This window comes from Ceratotherium simum, chromosome 2 (genome assembly GCF_057802395.1).
Source record: "Ceratotherium simum simum isolate JZ-2026a chromosome 2, ASM5780239v1, whole genome shotgun sequence".
Taxonomy (NCBI): domain Eukaryota; kingdom Metazoa; phylum Chordata; class Mammalia; order Perissodactyla; family Rhinocerotidae; genus Ceratotherium; species Ceratotherium simum.
The window spans coordinates 46,834,327-46,856,275 of NC_141901.1; the positions used below are offsets into that span (position 1 = coordinate 46,834,327).

General features: G+C 41.3%; 2 non-coding genes across 2 annotated transcripts; one reads left to right on the forward strand and one right to left on the reverse strand.

Annotated features, from left to right (window-relative positions):
- The first annotated feature begins 15,175 nt into the window (after positions 1–15,175).
- On the forward strand, positions 15,176–15,248 carry TRNAV-CAC (transfer RNA valine (anticodon CAC)). The gene has a single exon. It is a non-coding gene; the product is annotated as a tRNA-Val (tRNA).
- Positions 15,249–21,673: 6,425 nt separating this feature from the next.
- On the reverse strand, positions 21,674–21,747 carry TRNAN-GUU (transfer RNA asparagine (anticodon GUU)). The gene has a single exon. It is a non-coding gene; the product is annotated as a tRNA-Asn (tRNA).
- Between the last annotated feature and the right edge of the window lie 202 nt (positions 21,748–21,949).

Sequence of the window (21,949 nt, forward strand, 5' to 3'; positions counted from 1 at the left end):
TGTCCACATTGTCCTTTCCTCAACAGCCCTATTCAGCTCCTGCAGACTCATGCCTATGGCTTCCTTTATGGAGTCAATCCATAGTATCTTTGGTCTTCATCTTTTCTTGCTGACTTCTACTTCTTGCAGCATTATTGTCTTTTACAAAGAATCGTGCCTTCTCATGATGTGCCCAAAGTGGGACAGCCTCAGTTTTATCATTTTTCCTCCAGCAATAGTTCAGGTTTAATTTGCCCTAGGACCCACTTGTTCATCTTTCTCACAGTCCAGGGTATCCATAGAGCTCTCTTCCAACGCCATATTTCAAATAAGAAACTTACCTTAAATATGAAGATGCAGATGAATTAAAAGTAAAGAGAGAGAGAAAGATATACCATGCTAATATTAATCGAAGGAAAACTGGAGTTAGTTAGTTATATTAATTTCAGACAGAGCAGACTTCAGAACAAGACAAATGATCAGGAACAAAGAGGGGCATTACATAATGATAAAGGGGTCAATTCTCCAAAAGATATAACAATACTTGATGAGTAGGCGCCTAACAGCACAGTGTGAAAATACGTGAGGCAAAAACTGATAGAACTGCAAAGAGAAATAGACAAATTCATTTTTATAGTTGGAGACTTCAACACCCATCTATCGGTAATTGACAAATCCAGTGGGCAGAAACTCAGTGAGGATATAGCTGAACTGAACAGCACCATCAATCAATTGGATCCAATTGACATTTATACATTACTTCATCCTACAACAGCAAAATACACTTTCTTTCCAAGCTTACGTGGAACATTCACCAAGATAGACCACATTCTGGACCATAAAACGCATCTCAATAAATTTAAAAGAAAAGAAATCATACAATGTGTGCTCTCAGATCACAATAGAATTAGACTTGAAATCAATAACAGAAAGATAGCAGGAAACCTCCAAACTTTGGAGATTATACAACACACTTCAAGTGCCACATGGATCAAAGAAAAAGTGTCAAGAGAAATTAATTATTTTGAGCTCAATGAAAATGAAAATACAGCTTATAAAAATGTGTGGGATGCAGCAAAAGTAACGCTTAGAGGGAAATTCATTGCGTTGAATGCATACGTTGGCAAAGAAGAAAGGTCTAAAGTCAATAATCTAAGGTTCCACTTTAGGAAACTCCAAAAAAAAGAGAAAAGGAAAAAATTAAATACAAAGTAAGCATAAGAAAAGAAATAATAAAAACTAGAGCAGAAGTCAACAAAATTGAAAACAGGATGTTAACAGAGAAAAATCAATGAAACCCAAAGCTACTTATTTGAAATGATCAATAAAACTGATAAACCTCTAGCCAGGCTAAGCAAGAAATAAAGAGAGAAGATACAAATTACTAATAGCAGAATTGAATGAAGGACCCTCAGTACCGATCCCAGGGACATTAAACAATAATAAAGGAACATTATGAACACCTCTCTGCTCACAAATTTGGTACGTTAGACGAAATGGACCAAATCCTTGAAAACATAATTTACCAAAATTCACACAAGGAGAAACTGATAATCTAAATAGGCCTATATCTATTAAATTGTAGCAACAATTAATAACCTTCTGAAACAAAGCACCAGACTTAGATGGTTTGACTGGTAAATTCTACCAAACATTTAGGCAAGAAATGATACCAATTCTCTACAATCTCTTCCAGGAAATAGAAGCCAAGGGAACACTCCTTAACTCATTTTATGAGTCAGGCTTTACCTTAATACCAAAGCCAGACAAATGATCCAGGATGTTGAACTAGTCTGGGTTGCTGACCAGCTTCTCAAAATCAACCCTAGAAGATTTATAGAAGCAAGAAGGAAACATGGCTTACAGCAATTATGAAAGATTTTAAACTTCCATAGAGATGGAAGGCTGTTTTGAACTAGCGTGTGTGAAAGATTGGTGTTCAGAGGTAGCAGAGAGAGGACAAGATGGAGAAAAGCACTTTAAGCTCTGCTCTTGCATCTCCCTAACGTGGCTCTGGGTCAATCATTTCTTATCCCTTCAAGAAAGAAATTAGCAGGGGCACTTACTCAACGTGCCAACGTGGCACCTGCGATTTGATATGTGGGACCCACAAAAGCTTTGCTGAGGAAAGTAGTTGATGAAGACCATGTGGACAAACCAGATGATCCCTGGGCTTTCGCTTTCCAGAGTCTCCTGCTCCAAACCTCCAGAGCTAGTGATTGTCATGGTCTCTCCCAAGTGCTGCTTCCTCATAAGCATAAAAATGATCCTCTAAACAGCAGGCTTCCCTGGTGGACTATAAAACAAACAGGGGTGATAAAAATGATTTTCTTGTATGTGCTTCTCTCTACTTAGAGCTCATCCTTAATTTTACAAGACCACCAAAGGACTGAGGCCTACCTCCACAGGAAGGCTTGAGGCCAGTCTACACAGTTCCTCTCATCTGTCTATGGATTCCTCCCACAAGTCTCTCCCTTCCCTGGGCCCCTCACCTCTTCCTCTCCACAGGGGTGTCTGCCCGGGCTTGTGGTTTCTCTCCTTTTGGCAATTTCATTTCTTGATCCCTACTGCATAGTGAGATGTGGCCCAGTGGTCTGTGCAAGATCCAGCACGTGAATAGTGACCAGATGGCTCTTTGGATTCCAGGGATCCAGCAGGAGAAAGAAAAAAGTAACACTGATTTTAGGCCTACATATGCAAAACCTCAGAGACCCATCAGATACACTTGTGCTTCAAAGACATAGTCTCTGCAAAGTCCCTGTTCTCACAAATTCCCTGATGTCTTCTACTTGGGATAACCTGAGGGGTTTTAGTCCCTATTTTCCCCCATTGATGTCGGGGCTGTTCCAGGAGGTCAGAACCCTGAAATCACCTAACTTGCCTGAGCAATAGAGTGTTCAAAGTAAGATTATTGTGCACACTGCATTGTGCCGGGAATCGAATCTGGGTCTCCTACATGGGAGGTAAGAATACTACCATCGAAACACCAAAGCTTCCCAACAGCTTGGCACACTAGCTCAAATCAGAAAGAGTCATTAGAAGGACTTGGGAAAAATAGCTCCAAAATAGATGTTCTCAGTGTCGTTTTTGGAGGATATATCAACGAAAAAAAAGGACACCCACAGCAAAGCCTCGCATAGCAGATTTACGTCAGGCAACACCATAGAGTTTTGGCATTCAAAATACCAGATTTGAAAAAGCCTAATTTTGAAGTAGGCTCTTTACAAGTGGATGAAAGATCCCTGTAGAAAAGCATCAGAAATCCATCCAGTTTCTTCTCTGCTCCATATCTGGGGTGGACCGATGGAAAATTCATTTCCTCACTTGCTGACACATTCTCTTTGCCCTCCCATTGCTTGGTGCCTCCCAAACCCTTTCCTCTCAACCTAGATAGGAACACCAGCTCTTTTCCCCAAGCAGGCATTCAAGACCCGGTGACAGTTCAGACAGCTGGACTAGTGGGAATATGTCTCAGTGACTCAAGAGGATCCGAGTGATGATTGAGTTTCTCTCCTTCCTATGCCCCTGTTGAGTCCCTGAAAAAGGGAAGGATAGAATGTTGCTTTTGAATTCTTAGGCCTTACAGAGACCTATACAAGAGTGAATAAACGAAAATTTCACTCCAGGATTTCTTCCCCTCACCACAGCTTCTGTAGCCACCTAGGGAGGCCAATTCAGGGAAAGACAATTAGAGTAGATTCCATGAAGATGCTGGGTTTTTCTCCTGTCCTTTAAAGCTTTTTTGGCTCTTTTCCTTTGTCTGATATTCATGTTTTCACTCTTTTATTCTTTTGTTTACAATTAGTCTGGTACAGAGGTATACTGCTCTTAATATTTAACCCTTTTCTGTCTAATAAACTGCTGTATCTGGAATTTAGTTTTATATCCAATCTGAGAAGGTTGGGTCCATTACAATTAGCAGATATTAGTGTGTTGTGTCGGGGATTCCTGACGTAGTCTCATTTCCACCACTTCCCTTGTGGTTTCTTTCTTTTGGTTTTTATTTTCTCTTTCTCTGGAGGGAATAGACAAATTACTAGTGTATATGTATTACATCTATTACTTGTCATTACTGCCGCAATTAGCTTAAGGATGGTGATAATCACTTATATAAACTTATATATTAATTTAAAATAAGAAAATCAATAATTTCTAGAAAAAATATTTCACTACACATGCCTTAATTGCGATATTTCCTTGAGGAAAAATTTTGCTGCTGAATTTGTAACATGTAAAAATAAAAGATTTAGCTGTAGATTAAATTAATGGTTTTTATTGCTTGGTACAAAAAAAAAGAAATGAAGTTGATAACAGAGAGGAATCTTAATACTTTTCAACAGTTTAAATAATTTAAATATTTGATAATGGCACTGAAAAGGTTTACGTCATGTTGTATTTTTTATTTATCAAGGTGACTCCTTACAGAAAGTAGGATCGTTTAATAATTTTGATTTAAAAACTATTATATATTTTCTTTCATATTTTCTCATAATGTAGAAAATAATGGTAGCATAATATTCTAGTATATTCAAGTCTTGGATTTATTTCGGCTTGAAAATGTTAACTAAGTTGGACTTCCTAAATTTCCTATATCGGTTGTACTGGTCAAATAAGGGAACATTACTTCCAATAAGCATTTCAACTGATAAAATTTTAAGGCTATGTGTTCAAGTAAATTAAATATACCAGACAGTATCTTTAAAAGTGGATAAATTCTTATAATTCTAGAAACCAGAGAACTCAATTATTCCACTTACAATTTTTGGTAAATATTTTTAGGCATTCCAATATATGATTCCAACATTCTCACGTTCCAACATGTCAGTTTAATTTACAATTTCGACATCTATAGTTAACTTTAAACCTTTGATTCTTATTAAATTGATTTAGTTAATGAATAATCTTTGATTGCCTGCAAATTCTCTCTCTCTCTCTCTCTCTCTCTCTCTCTCTCTCTCTCTCTTTCTTGTTTGGCCTAATCTCTTGATTCATTGACTGACAACAAGAATATAACTTTACTTGGGGAGTGCTGTTGTTTGCTGAGTTCACATAGATTTCTATATTTTGTGGGTAGGTGGCTGGTGCCATGGATATTCTCATGTGTTCTCTTGACTCTCTGCAAAAGTTCATAGAGAAGTTTGTTGTTTTCAGTGTTCTGACATTTCAAAATCGTATACTTTGGTGTTGTGCACTCCACAGCTTCTCAAACTGCCACCCTCATAGCCTGTTCAACATGGATTTTTGGCATGGTACTTGCTTCTTCTCACAGCAACCACCAAAATCCAGCTTTGTAAAGAAATTATATCACTGGAAAATATGTAGCATAATTTAATGTTGGCGAATTGTACTGTATGTAGCTATCACCTCAGTGAACCTGACCCAAAAAAAAAAGGACTAACAATTCCAAATGTTGGCAAGATGGGGAGCACTAAAACTCTCATTTGTTTCTGGTAAGAATATAAATAAGTTCAACAAGGTTGCAAAAATTTTTGGAAGTATCAGCTAAGGGTCATACATACATTGTATGCTGTGGCCCAGAAATTCTACTTTTAGCTCTATTCCTTAGACCTGTGCTGTCCAATATAGTAGTTATAAGCCACATGTAGCCATGAGCAGTAGAAATGTTGCTAGTGTAACATGTTGCAATGATAATATTTTGATATAGTAGGTCTCATAAAATATTTTTAAAGTTAATTTCATCTCTTTCATTTTACTTTTTAAAATATATCTACTAGAAAATTTAAAATTCCTGTCACTGGCATTATATTTCTATTGGAATGGGCTTCCCTAGAGAAATGTGTGACTATGTCCACCAAAAGACATAAAAGAATGTTTGTACTGATTCAAAATATCCTAAACTGGAAACAACTCATGTGTCCAACAACAGTGGAATAAATAAATATGTTGAGATATATTCATACAATGAAGACACACAGAAGCAAAGAACTACATGAAAAACATGGATAAATTTCACAGACATAATGTGGAGTGAAAGAAGTCAGACCCATGCCCTCTCCCACAAAAAACCCAGCACATACTTTATGATTCCGTTTATATGAAAGTAAAGGGCAGGAAAAACTAACCTGTATTGGTAGAAGTCAGTGGGTGGTGAGGATGGAGATCACTCTGTGAGCTCTTGCGTGGAAACAGTCATGAGGAAGATTTCTGGGGTCTGGAAATGTTCTACACTTTAGTCTGGGTGCTACATCAGTAGTTATTCAGGTGCGTTTACATTGGTAAAGGTTTGAACTGTACACTTTTGTCCTTTATATTTATCATGCCTCAACAAAGAAAGTTGAAAGCCACGTGGTTATTGCTAAAGTGATGTTGATACTTATTCTTCTGGTTTAGCCTAGGCTAGGATGCAAAGTAAGTTCAAAATATTTATTGCTGTCCTCAGGTTTTTGACTTTCGTCCACCATCTGATATCTGATAACATATATGTTGTTCACAACCATTACTCTAAGCTGATATCCAACTGTTAACACTGTGTCAAAGAGACACCGAAGTGTTCATGGTCAACTTTCCTCTTTTATGAATAATTATGACCCAAAGTGGGGAGAGATTAAATTGAGAAATCCTGGTGAGGAAAATAGTACAATTAGGCTTAACCAACTCAGAGGCGCCAAAGGAAGGACACTGGCGGGTGTTACACAAAGAAAGTAGCCCCATTCACTCTAAAGCTAAACCTGCAAAAATTTTTGGACCATCTATAAATAGCCAAAATTGTTTACCTGATGAATTTGTCAGCTTTACTGGAGCAAGCTATGAGATTAGCTGTTTGATGGCTTTCAGCCAAGGAAAAGAATAATAGAATTATGCTTTCCCAAGCTATCTGTATTTTTTCTTTCTCCTCTCTTTTCTGTCCCTTTTACAAACTCTCTTTTTGTCTTTAAGGACAATATTCTAATAACTGTTTCCCATTTTTATGAGTAAATGTGTGACATAACTCATTCAAAGTCTCTTATTTACTACTAATATTTAAATATAATTTTCATATTAACGTCTGTATACACATCATAGGTAGCTTTGAAATATATTCCAGGGTGGACACACTTCCATGGAAAATTTAGACCTTGAACCATTGGAAGACAGGCCCTTCTAAGCTTTTAAATAAAGCCAGTTCCCTGTTGGTGTATAGTTAACAAACCCATTGTAATTCTCTCTGTGTCTAACCCTCTTTGCTTCATCATTCTGGTCCTTGTGTCTCACCCTCTGCTTCTGGTGGATCTGGGAAACCTCTTGTGCTTTTGCTTTGCTCCAGGGTGCTCTTCTGCTCTCAGGAAGGACTTGGAAATGAAAGGTAATGGCATCCAGGTTGAAGCCCCTGAGGCACCACAGCTTTCCTGGGCTTGGCCATTTGCCTCCCACTGAGGGTCAAGACCTCTCCACCACTGTTCAAGTTCTACCTCAAAACTTTTTCCTTTCTTGTCCTCTAGGGCATTGTTTCTGTGACTTCCATTCTTATCCTGCAGTCCTGTCTGTGCAATACAGAAATTAGCCTTGCAAAATTCAGTAAAGTGTGGTTCTCGAATCAAACGCAGTGCCCTGGGGACACGACAAAACTTCTACCACTGTCCTGCAATTGCTGACATGACCATGTTACTCCTACATCACGCAATCCACACAAAGATTGTATAGCTCTTTGTGGTCTCCCAACAACCAGAGCTTGGATACACTCACTTGCCCCATGTCTTCAAAAACATAGAAACTTCTCAGTGCACAACATTTGGACCAAGACAGTGCTACACCGATGTCAGTCAAACTTGGGAGGGAAGGTGTGAGGCCACCACTTGGGTAGAGCTCTGTGACCAGCCAAGACAGCCGAGACCACATCTGTGAGAGATCAGGACTGGCTGAGGCTCCCAAGCCCTTGGTGGAGGTGTGGGGATCTAATGAGGAGGCAAAGGCAGCAGGAGAGACAGCCCCCGGGGCTGAACTGACATTCACCTGTATCTAAGCAGGTGGAGAAAGCCATTCAGAATTGTTATTAAGTGTGAGATCTTATTAAATTTGTTTATTGCTACAAGGAAATAAAGCAGATGATTTTATAGTAAAACGGTTATTCTCTAGACTGTGCTGTCCTATACTGCAGCCACTAGCTAAATGTGGCCATTCAAAACCAAATTAGTTAAAATCAAGTAAAAAATAAATAAATAAAAAACTCAATTTCTCAGTGCTGGCCACATTTCAAGCACTCAATTGCCACATGTGTCCATCGGACCCTGTCTTAGACGATGCAGATCTAGCTCATTCATCTATCCAGTCAGTTAAACATGAGATGTTTTATTTCAAGTTCCTGACTTCTTGCTCAGCATGAAATTCCTTGTAGGCCATTTATTTGATCCCCAGTGCCAGCAGCTCCTAGGTCTGTAGTGATCTCTAGGTGGTCCCTGAGCTTTGATTGAGAGGAGGACTTCAGTGTTTCCCCTTGCGGGGTAAAGAACTATTCCATGCCCTGGCTTTTTGGGACCGTGGTACACTGGGCATAAGAAGGGTTTTCTTACATTGATCACTCCAGCCCCGGAATTGCTCCAGGTTACTCCAAAGGCTGCCGCTGCCCGGCCCTCAAGGGAATTCTTGTGGAAGCTCATCTGCTCTGCTTATTAGCTCTGTTATTAACTATATCAACACTGTTTTTTCACCTTTGCCTAATTTTATAGTTGCATCCTGCTTGTGGCAATTCATACTGGTGTTTCTGTTGTAATAGTGATAAATAATTAATTTTAAAAATAAATTTTCTACATAAAAATGTAAATCAATGCACAGAAAATATTAGGTAGTTAATGACATAGGCACATGGATATGGCTAAATGTGAAAGTGCTATGTTCATTAATGAACTTTGAAAAACATGATTTGGGCTCATTTTTATGGCACACTCCCACCCTCCCCCTTGCTACTCCAGGAGCAATCTGTCTTGCTCTAAGTCAAGAAGGTGGGAGTGCTCAGTTATCCCCTCTACACTTTGAACACAAAAGGCACTGTCACCTTTTTCTGTGAGCCCCTCTCGGGAACTCCCTTGTTCAGACCATTAAGAAGAGTCAAGGCCTTGATGTTGGTCTTAGAGATAATTTTTTGGATTTAACACCTAAAGCAAAGGCAACAAAAGTAAAAATAAACAAGTGGGACTACATCAAACTACAAAGCTTCTGTACAGAAAAGGAAACCATAAACAAAATTAAAAGCCCACCTACTGAATGGGAGAAAATATTTGCACATCATAACTCTGATAAGGGGCCAACATCCAAAATATATAAAGAACTCATACAACTCAACAACAAAAAGACAAACAATCTCATTAAAAAATGGGCAGAGGATTTGAATAGCCATTTTTCCAAAGAAGACATACAGATGGCCAATAAGATATGTGAAAGGATGCTCAACATCACTAATCATCAGGGAAATGCAAATCAAAATCACTATGAGCTGTCACTTCACCCCTGTTAAAATGGCTATTATGAAAAAGACAAGAAATAACAAATGTTGGTGAGGATGTGGAGAAAAGGGAACCTTTGTGCACTGTTGGTGGGAATGTAAATTGGTGCAGCCACTATGGAAAACTGTATGGAGGTTCTTCAAAAATTAAAACTGGAACTATCATATGATCTAGTAATTCCACCTCTGGGCATTTATCTGAAGAAAATGAAAACAACAAGTAGAAAAGATATAAGCAACCCCACATTCATTGAGGCATTATTTAGAATAGCCAAGATAGGGAAACTACCTAAGTGTCCATTGACAGATAGTGGATAAAGAAAATGTGCTTATATATATGATGGAATATTATTCAGCCATAAAATGGAATGAAATCTCGCCATTTTCAACAACATGGATGGACTTTGAGGACATTACACTAAGTGAAATACGTCAGACAAAGAAAGATATGATCTCACTTATATGTGAAATCTAAAAGAAAAAACAAAACCCCAATTCAAGCTCTTAGATACAGAGAACAGATTGATGGTTGCCAGAGTCAAAAGGTCCAAACTCTTAGCTACAAAATCAATGTCATGAAGACATAATGTACAGAATGGTGACTATAGTTAATAATTCTGTATTGCATATTTGAAAGTTGGTAAAAGAGTACATCTTAAAAGTCCTCACGACGAGAAAAGGAATTCTGTAACTATGTGCGGTGACAGATATTAACTAGACTTATTGTGGTGATCATTTTGCAATATATACAAATATGGAATCATTATGTCATACACCAGAAATTAATATAATTATGTGTGTCAACTACACATTAAAAAAGTTAAAATTATAAAAAAAGAAGAAGAATCAGGCCCACAAACACTTCTGGTTAGGAGGTGTGATTGCATCATCCCTGGAGCCTGAAGTCTGTTTCTGGGGAGGACTAAACGGTTTTGTTTGCTCTTTCTCTTCTTCTCTATTTCATTAATTAGTCCTGAGTGTTTTTCAGGCCCTAGTTTTAATCTTCTTTTTCTCTTCAAAATCTTGGAGGTAGAGCCAGAAGGAGGATGCCAATCTCAGTGAAGTCTTCCCAGTTACCACTGAGCATGATGGCCAAGAGCAAGGGCTCTGGAGGCACACTGCCCGGGTCTGAGTGCTAGCTCTCACCCTCACAGGGCTGGGACCCTTGGGAAGTAAGCTCAGTCTGTCAGTGCCTCAGTGTTCTCCTCTGCAACAAGGGATCTTAATAACCTACACTCTCTCAGGGTTGTTACGTGGACTAAATAAGTTATTACACAGTAAAGCACTGAGGAACCATGCTGGTCACACAGTAGAGCTCCGAGGAAGCTGTTATTATTGTTATTACTATGTGCTTCGTTTCTACTTCTAACTGCACTGCTGCTGACTTTCAACATTCCCCAGAATAAATTAGGACCATATTAGCGACCAGCGTCTGAAAAACTGGTTACTTGATGACTTTGATGGTGATTTAATTGACAGTGGAGACACTGCAGCAGGGGACTGGATCCAACTTCAGCAAATTCTTGGACCTTAGACAGATATGACGATTGTTTAAACACAGTAGACAATCCTTTGCACGTGCTTCTAGCAAGAGCTTTTAATATCCTGTCACACTTACCACGAGTATCATAAGAAACATCCAAGTACATCCAGTGATCCCATCATTTTGTCGTTTTATTTTTTTTGGTTTTGTGTTATTTTTAAGAAACCAAAGGAGGGAAATATAATTTACCTGGAAGTGTAGAAGATGTCTTCTTTCAGTTATGATGGAGTGTTTGTAGCAAACCAGCATTCACCCTGAAGACAACTAGATAAGGTCAGGGTTAAAGGAATTCTGTTTGAAGTCTTTGGAGAAATACCAATGCAGCTAGGACCCACAGGATCAGCTCCAGAGAGAGAGAGGAGCTCATTGGAATGAAACTACCTCTCTACCTTTCCCCCTCAGGGCATTTGCCAGTTCTTGGTGAGGAACAAGAGACTGAGAAGCTGGGAAGAGGGCACCCGCTAAGAGTCAGAGAAAACAGCAGCACTTTAAGTAATCTCATGGATCTGGAGAGAAAAGAAGAAGAAAAGAGACATGTGGAGCTGTCCAAGTATTCAGACTTGAGGAGTCGAGATCCTGGAGTGAGTTGGTAAGTGAGCTGGATGCTTGGTACAGGATTTCCCCTGAAGACATTTGCAAATTAAACAATGTGCATGCAAGAGGCTACAAAAGCAAGGAGAGTGTGGCTGAAAGAGAGTGGAATTTTCAGCAGTATCGCGGTGCTCAGGGCATAAAAATTGAATTTCAGGACTCATAAAGAGGAGGGGCCAAGGAAACACCCCAAGGTCTCAGGTAGGAACCCTGGCGGTGTACAGCATAGCAGTGTGAGCAAACTCGCTGTAAACTGACACTTCCCATGAGTGCAAACAGGCTGCAAATCAGCTTATTCAAGGATTGGATTGGGCTGAGGTGATCTGCTCATCTGCTGTCTACTGGGGGAGAGAGTGAATAATCTTCCGAGAAAGCTGACATCATTCAAACTACCCATCATTTTTCACACAACAAGTTCTCCATTCAATCACTATATTCTAGGACTATAAAGGAACAGTTGCAAGAGGAAAAAAGCAAACCATAGAAATTGACTCATAGGTGATTGAGGTATTGAAGTTATCAGATAGAAGAATAAAATGATATGCTTTAGCTTTTCAGGAAATAGATAACATGATAAAAATTTTCACAAGAGAAAGAGAATCTATTTTAAAATTCATTGGAGGGCCCGTGGCTTGGCGGTTAAGTGAGCGTGCTCCGCTACTGGCGGCCCGGGGTTCAGATCCCGGCCATGCTGAGGCCGCGTCCCACATACAGCAACTAGAAGGATGTGCAACTATGACATACAACTATCTACTGGGGCTTTGGGGAAAAAAAGGAGGATGCTTGGCAATAGATGTTAGCTCAGAACCAGTCTTCCCCAGCAAAAAAAAAAAAAGAGGAGAATTAGCACGGATGTTAGCTCAGGGCTGATCTTCCTCACAAAAAAAAATATATAAATAAATAAAATAAAATAAAAATCATTGGAAATTATAGAAATAAAATATGTAATAGTTAGCACTTGAAAAAGTCAATAGATCAGTGTAATAGCAGTTTGGACCCACCTGAAGAGAGATGACTATCCTGAAAATATGTACGTAGCAAGAAACTCTCCGTAGAGTTTAAGCATAGAGAGCTAAAAGGAATAAAAACTAAGAAAAGAGTGTAAGAAAGACACGGTTACATCATAAAGGTCTAACATAAATGTAATTAAAGTCTCAGAGGTTGGAGGAGCCAGAAAATGGGACAGAAACAATATTGAAAGATATTGTGGATAATTAAGGAAAAACCAGGATGATCTATCAAACCACCTGTGCAAGAAGATCTATGAACTCCAAGCAAGGTAAGGACAAGCAAACCACACCCAAAACTGCTGAACACCATAGACAGACGAAAAAAATCATAGCAGCACCCAGAGGGGGGAAATTCCTCTTACGCCATCCAAAGGTTGGGAGCTGAATTCTCAGCAAAAACAATGAAAAAGATCACATTATTAAAGGGCTAAAGCAATATAATTTCCAACCCACTAACCACTACTAATCTCTGACAGAATATCTCTCAAGGGAAAGTGAGCTGAAGACCTGACCAGATAAGCAGCAGACCCTAACCAAAGGAAATGCAAAAGGTAACTCTTTAGGCAGAACTTAAATGATCCCGAGGGAAACGTGGAAAATGAAGGACGGAATGAAGAGCAATGGATAGGTTAAATATGTGGTTAAGCCAAATAAAATATTACTATTCAAACAATAATAATAATGTCTGTGTGATTTAAAATATATGTTGAAGTAAAATTAATGCCAATAACTCAAAAATCAGGAGGAGAGTAAATGGAATTAAGATGTTCTGAAGTTCTAGCATTGTCTAGGAGATGTAAAAAGTTCTAATTTATATCAGAGATTTTTGCACAGATTTTACAGAATACATACAAGTAATAATATATATGTGTATATCAAAGTAAAACCAAGAATTAAAACAATTATTCTTTTTGAGAATTCTCTAGTTTCAAAAAAATAAACTATTTTTGATGTTTACAAATGTAAATGTAAAAAGTATACAGTGAAATGTGATAAACGTATAAACTTCTGTAACTATCAGCCGGACGAATGTACAGAACATTTCCCTCAACCCAGGAAGGTTCCCTTCAAATTTTCTCAAAGAGTGAACCACTCTTCTGTTCTGATACTTCCTGGAAGTCAACTTACACAGGAGTATCAGAAAGTTACATTAATAACAGATGTTTTAGGCGTTGAAAAGCATTTTTTTGATAGGCATCTTTTGCTGAACGTACTGTTTGGGGGGGGTTATCCATGTGATTGCCTCATCTATAGTTTGGTTGATTTGCGGCCGATTGTTAATCCCTTAATATGAATATACCACGGTTTGTTTATCATTTCTCCTGTCCATGGACATTTGAGTTTTATCCAGTTTTTGCCTGGTGTAACTGATATTGCTATGAACATTTTTGTGGAAGACGTTTTGAACGTATGCATTCATTTTTCTTGGGAAGTAAATAGAGGTAACATTATTTGGTAACAGGGTAGGTATATTTTCAACTTCACAAGAAACTGCCAAATATTAGGAAAGTGGTTGCGCTAAATTACAGTCTAACCACTATCACACAGTCAGGTCATCCACACTCAGATGGGGGAGGAGAGAGAAAACAACTTTAAAAATCTATTTCTCGAGGTTTCTCTTCTTCACCTTGTTTCCAGATACTTAATGGCAGCTATGAAGGTGGCTGTGGTCACACCAAGTGTCATCACCAACCTACTCAAGTCTGGCAGCAGAGTCATGAGAGATACTCCAAGGCAGCCCAGCCAAGTCTCAGACTCACAAATGCCAGGCAGGAATAGATGCCCGTGAAATGAGGAGGGTCAGGCCATCCCTCTCTCCCCCGTTATGGCTGTGCCACTCTTTCGCTCTGTGCCACTAAAAACGGTTTCTTGCGCTTGCTTTCCATCCCTCCATTCCATGGCCTAGATTTTACCGGCCTCTGTTAGATGGTCATGCCCACAGGCCTCTCTCGATGGCTTTAAAGCAACTCAGGCAGGAACTGGTGGGACCCCTTTTGCCCAGAGGATACCAAAGAGACCCCCTTTTGTCGAGAGGACAGCAGAGAAGCGCTAAGGCGAAAGAGCTTGCGAGGAAAGAGCGCTCAGGTCCCGCGCATGGGAGCAGAGGGGAGGGCGAGGAGAGCGGGTCCTAGCGTTCCTGGGTGGATTCGAAGCACCGGTCATTTGCCCACAGCCGAGAGCACTGACCTCCGGGGCCGTGAAAAGGCCGCCGAAGCAAGGATCCGCAGCCCAGGAGGGACGGCGTCTACACCGCTGGGCCGCAGGGGGCGCTTGGGGCTCAGACGCCTAACCTAACCTAACCTAACCGCCGGCTGCTGCAGCTTCCGGGAGCCGGGATCAGCGGGGGCGGCTCCTGCACAAGGGCGCCTCGTTCTGGAAGTGGAAACCCTGCGTTTGATCTGGGATCCCGGAAGTCAAACTGTGGGGTCCCAGGGCCCTCGCTTCGGGGGTAGGCGCGGAACCCTGAGCCAGGGCCTCTCAGGAGCCCCAGTCTTCTTGCCTGAGGGGTCGCTGGTGCTTCCCCGGGCCTTTTTCAGTCAAAAAAGTGGGTGTCTAGAATGGTTGTGGCAGGACCTACGGTTGTCATGGATGTCGTCAACTGTCGACACCAGTCCTGTTTCCGTAGTGTAGTGGCTATCACGTTCGCCTCACACGCGAAAGGTCCCCGGTTCGAGACCGGGCGGAAACAACCTGTTTTTTCCTGAAAGCTACCTTCAAGTTTGAAAAAAGAAAGGGGGGCGGGGTGTGCAGGCGCAGCTATATTTCCCCTTCACAAGAAACGTAGAACTTCAATTACAACGTGAAAGCCTACTCAGCACTAGAAAACAGGCCTTATTTTTTGGTCTGCTCTGAGTCAGCCTGGAAACCGGTACACAGTCAGTCCAAGGAGAGCACAGGACTAGGCTGACTTCAGCTTACCTTTAGATCCACAAATCCCCTAACGTTCTCGTCTATCGCCTAAATCTTCTCTACAGGCTGACAGCTATCATGTCTCTAAAAACCAAGAACTTCTTTCCTGTGAAGCACGCTTGGCTTTCCCCGACCCCAGCACACTTGCGGAACAGGCTGATTTGCGGGACGGAGCAAAAGAAAACGAACCGAAGACTGCACTTGGGGCTCCAGCCAAAGACACGTAGATGGAGTCTCATGCCCCACTGATTGAGCTGGTCTGGGCACCAAAAGGAGCCTGTACACGTGCCGTTATCAGGAGAGCCCCTCGAGCCAGTTCAGAGATCAGCGAGCAGACGGGCGCTTCTCCTCACTCCCTGAGAACCGAGTCCGCACCTTACTCAGAAGGAAACCGAGGTTCACAAAGAGAGCATGTCCTTGGCTCTGCCGCACACAGTGCTGAAGCTGGACTAGAACGGAACACAGACCAGTTTCTTCGTGGTCAGGCCTCAGAGCCCAAAGCGTCGCCCAGGCTGGGAGAGGTGAGGGGTGATGAGCTGCGGAGTAAGAGCTGGGAGCCTCGCACAGCTGCATTCAGCCCTGGGCCGCTGGCAGTCGCCTCTACTTCTGCTCTCTGGGTCTCAGAAATCCAACCTTTACTTTAAGAATTTTCATCTGGAGAGGCCAAATTAGAGTCTTGGTGTGATTCCCTGGTGGTCTGGGGCTAGGATTTGGCGTTTTCACTGCCACTCCAGGATTGATTCCTGATCAGGGAAGTCTCTTGGCACTCTCTCTGCACGCAGGAATCTTCCTCTTCACCCCCAGAGGTGTGGTGGGCCTCAAGGTCCCGATGCAGAGAAGAGCCTCTGTGCAGAAGCCAAGCCACAGGCGTGAAGGCATCTCCCAGGCTGCGAGAGGTGAGATGTGATGGGCAGCCTGCCCTCCTTCTCCCTTCATCTCAGAATCCTAATGTCTCACTTCCAGAGTTTTCATCTAAAGAGAACTAGAGACTTGCGTTCCACTCTCTCCTTAAAAAAAAAAAAAAAAAAAAAAAAAATGCAAACGTTCAGAAAAGTTGCAATAGTAACATCCTATTTCTTCACCTAAATGCACCGGTTAACAATTTCCCACATTTGCTTGCTCACTCTCTCTCCACATACATGATTTCCCACATCCTTTGAGAGTAATTAAAGAAATCTCAAGATCCTTAGTGGACTGCTGTTGCTCCTTTCCTTTGGCAATGTCCCTCAAACCAGCTGGAGGACTTTTCCTCCAAGGCCAGGGGAGGGCTTTGTCCTCTGAAGGAGGCCCCTCTTGCCCTTTCAGGAACCTGACACCTGTTCCACCTAAAGGATAGTGCAGGCCAGGCCTGCCCTGCACTTGTAGGAACAGATTAGGTTGTCATCCCCCAAGCACCCGCTGCCCTCCAGACCCCTCCCTGTTGCTTTGGCAGGCAGTGGAGTCTTGGGTCAGTCTGAGCTCTAGAACTGCCCGCCTCTTGAGGGAGACCCTTCAGGGAAGTGCAGCTGTCCCCTTGGCTTCTGCCTGCCTCTCTATGCCCTGCTGGGATCTGAAAGGGTTCTGACCCAACAAAAAGGTAGTGGGAGGATGAGGGGAGCAGGAGGAAAATGCATCAGAGGGAAGGGGAGAGTTCTCAAGAGTTTTCCAGAATTGTGCATCTGGCACTGTCAGATAGGCCGCTGCCCTGTGACAATGGTGCTTAGTCTTGTCTTGACCTGGTCCTGGCTTCAGTCTGAGTCCAAGCAGACAGAGGCATCCTGATTTGTGCTGCATACTGAGCTGTGCCTCTCCCCAAAGTGGGGTAGTGACTGAGCTTCTATTTCCAGGATCCCAGTGGAGTCCAAAGCTGCTATTGATGGGTTTTTTTCTTGCACTTCCTTTCTTGCTGAACCTGTGACTCAGAAAAAAAGGTTTAGCTATAGATAAATTAGTGGTCTCAGTACTGGGTACAAGAAAAAAATTCAAGTTGATAGTAAGGATGAATCTCAAATACTTTTAAACATTTTAAAGAATTTTAATAAATGACATATAATGGAATAGAAAATGTTTATGTCATGTCACATTTCTAAAGATGATTCCTCATACGCATCAGACTGGTTTAATAATTTTGGCCTAAAAACTACTTTACGTTGTCTTCCAGATTTTCTAATAATATAGAAAATAGTGGTAGCACAGTATTCTAGTTTATACAAATCTTGGATTTATTTTCTCTTCAAAATCCTAATGGCACTGAACTGCCTAAATTTCCTGTATTGGTTTACTGGTCAAATAAGTGAACTTTAATTCCAACAAATATTTAAATTTATGAAACGTAAAATTATATGTGTAGTAAATTAAATATACCATATAATATCTTCTAAATGGAGATTAAGACTTATAATTCTACAAATCATAGTCACTCAATTATTCCACTTGAAATGTTTTTTCCCCTGTGAGGAAGATCAGCCCTGAGCTAACATCCATGCCAATCCTCCTCTTTTTGCTGAGGAAGACTGGCCCTGGGCTAACATCTGTGCCCATCTTCCTCCACTTTTATATGGGAGGGCACCACAGCACGGCCTGACAAGCGGTTCATCTGTGCGTGCCTGGGATCTGAACCCAGGCCGCCAGCAGCGGAGCGCGTGCACTTAACCGCTAGGCCACGGAGCCGGCCGCACCACTTGCAATCTTTGAGTAAACATTTTTAGGTATCTAATACATGGTTCCAACATGTATTTCTTTATTATGTTTCAGCTCAATTTGAGATTTTAAGCTCTACAACTCTAAGCTCTCTGACTGATGCTAGATTAAGTTAATTAATGTATAATCTTTACCTAGATATTTTCTAATTAAGATAGAAATAACAGAGTCAGCCCTGAAGGCCTAGTGGTTAAAGTTTGGCACTCTCACTGCTTCTGCAGCCCAGGTTCATTTCCAGGTCTCGGAACCACACCACCCGTCTGTCATTTGCCATGCTGTGGTAGCGGCTCACATAGAATAACTAGAAGGACTTACAACTAGGACATACAACTATGCACCGGGACTCTGGGGAGGAAAAAAGAAAAAAGAGGGATATTGGCAACAGATGTTAGCTCAGAGTGAATCTTTCCCTGTAAAATAAAAAGATAGAAATAACAAAACACTGTGTTAATATAATGCTACTGCATATTTTTATAGATTATAGAGTGACCATATGTTAACAGGTTAAGAGGATCTGTGGGAACCCTTAGGGGATGTTGATGAGCTTGGCCATGACTGTCACTTTAAGAAGTGTAAACACATGCAATGTCTGCTCCAGGAAGTAAGGAGCTGTCACTGGACACCTGCTGTTTTCCTGAGGTGCTTGTTTATTTAAAAAAATAATAATAATGCTGGTTCTTAGTTACACCTTCTAGATCTAGAGTCATCCATTTTTCCATTCTTTGCTGTGCTTCTCTGGTGGTACTCACCTCTAGTGCCCCTAGGCCCAGGCTGGCAGAAGCACTTAGAAAGGACATGAACCAGTTGTACTCCCATGTACCTGCCCCTTTTTGATGCCTTCAAATGTAGGCACCACAGGGCAGGGACCTTCAATTTGCTCATGATGCAGCATCTCTCCCAGAGCAGGGCCTCGCACCTAGTAAACACCTAATAAATGCTTGATGATTGAGGGCATTCTAATGCAAGGTCCTGGAAAGCTGAAAAGGAGAAGAAAGTGGGTAAGGTTGGGGGCAGCCTAGAGTATGAGGGCCAGAAAGACAGACAGACAGACAGACAGACACAGACCCCATGTGGAGAGAAAGAGAGAGAGAATGTCCAAGAACCAGATTTAGTGTGTAAAAGCCAAAGAGGTCTTTTTGCTCAAGAAATTCAACAGACGAACTAAGGGAAGGTGAGCCAACAACTCTAAGAGTCCAGGTCTGCACAAGGTGCATAGTCAGGTGCAGGATTCTGTTGTTTTCTATAATTTGTCTCAAATGGGATGATTACTGCTTTCAGAGAGTTTCCAGGCTAAGCACGCGGAGGGGAATCTGAGGCCAACTCTTTGGATTGTGGGCATGAAGCTGAGTATCCACAGAGAGCAAGTCAGCTAAAGTTCATAGGATAAAGATCCAGTGATGAGAGAGATGGACAGAGAGAGAACCCAGGCATATGGAAAGGGTCTCAGCAAATACTGATCAGGGCATGCTTATGAAGAAACTGCCTGAGGCCAAGGGAAGCCACTTCTGAAAAGATCATGGAACAGTGCCTGGTGTACACACAGCACAGGGAACAGCACTTGCTCCCACCAGCCAGACTGGACTACTCATAATTCACGGGCCATTGGGAAGAACACTCAGGAAGGTCTTGTTTCAGCAGTGGGAATAATCAGCCCTAGACTGATCTACCTAAAAAATCAAAAAAGCAACATCCAAAGGGATCAAACTATTTACAAGTCACTTAACTGTACCCCTGAACATAACTCAAGAAGGTTTATAGGAATACCAAAATAGCAGGGACCCATGAAGGTAAACTTTCACAATGTCTGGCATCCAATCAAAGAATGCCAGGCGTGCAAAGAGGCAGGAAAACATGATCCTTCATGAGAAGAATAAATCAATTGAAACTAAACGAGAGCTGACATGATGTTAAAATTAGCAGAGAGGACTTTAAAACAGGTATTTTGAATGTGTTACATATGTCCAAGGAGTTAAGTAGAAATGTGGAGCATATACAAACGGAAGGATCAAACTTTAGAGATGGAAACTATAACATCTGAGATAATAAATTCACCAGATGGAATTAACACCAGATTAGACTTTGCATAAAAAAAAAATTAGGGAATACAAAGCCATGAACAATTGAAAATATACAAAATGAAACTCAGAATAAAAAGAATTATTTTAATGAACACATATCAGTGAACAGTAGGGCAACTTTAAAAGGCCTAATCTACAAGTAATTGAGTCCTGAAAAGACTAGGGATGAAGAAACAATTTTAGAAGAAATAATGACAGAAAAATTTCCAATTGTAATAAAAATTATAAACCCACCAATCCAAGGAGCCAAATGAACACAATGAATGAGCACAAGAAACACGAAGAAAACTACATTTAGTCACATTATAATTAAGTTGCTTAAATCCATTGAAAAGGAAAAAATCTCCAAAGCAGCCACAGGAAAATGACACAGTACATACAAAAAGCAAAAATAAGGATTATATCAGATTTCTCATAAGAAGCAGTGCAAGTGAGAAGAGGGTGGAGCAATATCTTTAAACGACTGAGGGCAAAAAGTCAACATGGAATTCTATGCCTCCACCCCCCAAAAAGTCTTTCAAACATGAAGGTAAATAATGACATTTATGGACACACAAAGGCTGAAAGACTTCATCACTAGCAGATCCACGCTACAAGAAATGTTCAAAGAGTCCTCCAGGAAGAAGGACACTGTTACCAGATGGAAATCTGGATGTACACAAGGGATGAAGGACAAGGGAAATGGTATCTGCATGGGAAAATATGCAAGATTTTTCTTAGTATTTAAATCTCTTTAAAAACATGAGACAGATTAAACAAAAGTAATAACGATGGATTGTGGGGTTTACAACATATGTAAAGTAAAATGTGGGACAACAATATCATAAAGGCAGGCAGGGGAGAAATGTGAAGAGGTATGATAGCACTTGAAGGCAGACTGTGGTCAGTTGCCCATGTATGCTGTAAGTCCTAAAGGAGTTGCTGAAATAACAAAGAGTTATAGGTAATAAGCCAACAAAGGAGAGAAAACGGCATCATAGAGGAACCATGTAAACACCATGATAGAGCAATTGCTCTTCCAGGACTCTACCCTATAGAAATACTAGCACAAGTGGCCAAAGATATGTGTACAGGAGTGCTGACTACAGCATTGTTTGTAACCATAAAGTCATAGAACCAACACAATTTTAAAAGTATATGGAAAGGGTTAAATAAATACTAGTCCAAATGATGGAAGAAACTCCATCGTTAAAAAGAATTCAGAAGAACGACGATGTATCTACTCTCATAAAGATTTCCGTATTCCCAGAGACCTGTTTTCCTCCCAAGCTCTCTGCGAGGATCCGTGGTGATCTTATTTATGATCTTGACTTAGGTCCCCCTTTTGTGCACAAGACACAGAGAACAGGAGGGTGTTAGTGGAGGAGGCCTCTCTCCGCCTTTACATGAGAGGATGTGCGGAGTAGCAACAATTGCAAACACTTCTATAATCCAAAAAGACAAGAATCGTCCCTGGGTGGGCTCGAACCACCAACCTTTCGGTTAACAGCCGAACGCGCTAACCGATTGCGCCACAGAGACACACAGAAGCCCTCTTCTCGCCCCCAACAGAGAGCAAGCGTTTCTCCAACGCTAGGCGGAGCCACCCGCCTTTGCAGGACAGCGGCGCAGGCTCCAGAGCTTGGGAAACCGGACAGGTGGAGTCGACTCACCGTGTCCATCGCCTTGGAAACCCGTGCGTTGGGTGATTCCGAAGGCCCCGCCTTGCTCCACACCTGCCTCA